Raw genomic sequence first — 2,500 nt, 5'->3', positions numbered from 1 at the left:
TGAATCATATGTCTTCGTAAGTGTTATAAATGTTTTAAAAATAGATTAGACCAAGATTAGTTAGATACAAATAATGGATCTTTGGATCGTTTATAGATTGAGCTGAATCTAATAACCGCAATCGTTCATTGAATTAATTATTTACGCGGTTGGTCTAAATTCATGTCCTTGGTTGCTGCCTAAGTAGTAGTTTTTTTGTTTTTTTTCACCAGTTAGGATTTCATGATCTTCCTTCTCACCTGCCTCTCTCTCTCTCTCTCTCTCTCTCTCTCTCTCTCTTTCTCTCTCTCTTTCTCTTTCTTTCTCTCTCTCTCTCTCTCTCTCTCTCTCTCTTTCGTTTCCTCTTTCTCTCTCTTTCTCTTTCTTTCTCTCTCTCTCTCTCTCTCTTTCTCTCTCTCTCTCTCTCTCTTTCTCTTTTTCTCTCTCTCTCTTTCGTTTCCTCTCTCTCTATGTCTCTGTCTCTCTCTCTCTCTCTCTCTCTCTCTCTCTCTATTTCTGTCTCTCTCTATCTATTTCTGTGTGTGTGTGTGTCAGTGAAAATGAATAAGAGGATTTATTATGTGCAATACTGTGCAATACTAGAAATCTGGAGACTACTGGAACCTTGTTTGGAAAACAGTGCAAAAACGATAAAACAACTTGATTGTGATTGCAACACAATATATGTTACATATCAAGTTTGTGCGATTGTGGTAGCTATCGTATGGTGGTAAGAACAATAGCCTCATAGTTGCGTAGCCTCATGGTTTTGTAAATGTTTTCATTATTCTTATTTTGAAATGAATACCTCCTTCAGACCACTTTTACTGTGAAGGAATTTCTTCATGAGCTCTCCGTCAGTAATTAGTCAGATATCCTATTCATACATTCAGTTTTGCAGGCTCATTAGCATTGTGTATTGATATCATGATTACATAAGTTGGTGGAGATATTGCAAGTCTTACATCATGAAGGAAAGTCTTTTTTCTTTTCTTTTTTTGATTTGGCATAAATTTATGAAATTCACGAGAGGTAATCTTGGATGTTCTTATACCTATTATTATTGAAAAGAAGTTTGTTATGATATGAATTGACAATTCTGAAGTTATTTGTTCACTTTCTTCATATTAAAAGTATTTATCGTGTTATTCCAACTGCTAGGTTACATACATGAAACTATTATTAGCAAATTTAGTTAGTAGCTTTTTTTTTTCTTTTTCTTTTTTTTAATGTAAGACTACAGAACAAGCGTATAATAAATATGCTTGACTTGTATGCCAAAAGAAAAGTATTGCTTTATTCGTGCAACATGTGATCAACGGAAAATTTCTTTTCTTAAAACACTCCCATAAAAAAAAAAAAATCATGTTCTCTAGATTCTAGCGATCAAGCAATCGGAATGATATAATTCCATAATCATGATTGCATCAGAAATATCAATTATTAATTTACTTCAATTTCATCAACGATCTGACAGGATATTATGCCAAACAACTTAACGTGAATATCACCTCACGAGACATTTCAACCATTATCAAGTTGCATTCCTTCCATGATGAATATTTGACCTTTATCATGAAGATGCAGCCTAAGTGTGAATGTTCGTTGATTTATTAGTATCTTTATTCCCCTTACTACCTTTTTATTACTCAATGGAAATGAAGTAGAGCGAGAGGGAGGGAGGGAGGGAGGGAGAGAGAGAGAGAGAGAGAGAGAGAGAGAGAGAGAGAGAGAGAGAGAGAGAGAGAGAGAGAGAGAGAGAGAGAGAGAGAGAGAGAAAGAGAGAGAGAGAAGAAAGAGAGAGAGGGTGCGAATGAATGAGAGAGAGCGAGAAAGAAAGAAATAGAGAGAGAGACATAGTATCACAACAAAACAATTTATAGTGTACAAAGAAAATTGACAATGCAAATTCTCTCAAATACGAGTTAGGCCTACCCTCCATAAATATATCCAAACTTCTCTCCCAGTCTTGCTTAACTGTCTCCACTGTTTTTGGGGCGGAATTGATGTTGTTATTGCCATATTTTAAATCGTATAACCCCAACCAATATGGAACAGTCGTCGTTAAGATGCGAAACAACCAGGGAACTAGATTGCCTACTAGTATACGGAGGACACTCTATTTGTGGTGTATTTTAAGAGTATGTGAAAGATAATTTTTTTTTTTTATAGATTTACAGGCGTTGAAGGACGTTAAGGCTATTGCATTATTTTTATGAAAGATGCTTTCGAGAAGTTTTTTAGTTTGTCTATCTGTGCTGTTGAATTATCTGTGTTTCTCTCTCTCTTCTTCGTACACTCATAGAGACCCCTACCTCCATAACTTCCTATATGAACAAGATGAATACATCTACCGGTATATTTGTATGGTCTAAACTGATGGACGAAAAGAGGCTGATAGAGCGAGAGAGAGAGAGATAGAGAGAGAGAGAGAGAGAGAGAGTGTGTGTGTATGTGTGAGAGAGAGAGAGTGTGTGTGTGTATGTGTGTGTGAGAGAGAGAGAGAGAGAGACGGATATCG

The sequence above is a fragment of the Penaeus japonicus genome, unplaced genomic scaffold (genome assembly GCF_977035675.1).
Source record: "Penaeus japonicus unplaced genomic scaffold, GWHDUDI00000001_assembly GWHDUDI00000004, whole genome shotgun sequence".
In the NCBI taxonomy this organism is placed as follows: Eukaryota; Metazoa; Arthropoda; class Malacostraca; order Decapoda; family Penaeidae; genus Penaeus; species Penaeus japonicus.
The sequence above is the reverse complement of the archived record's forward strand: the minus strand, read 5'-3'. Positions refer to the sequence as shown.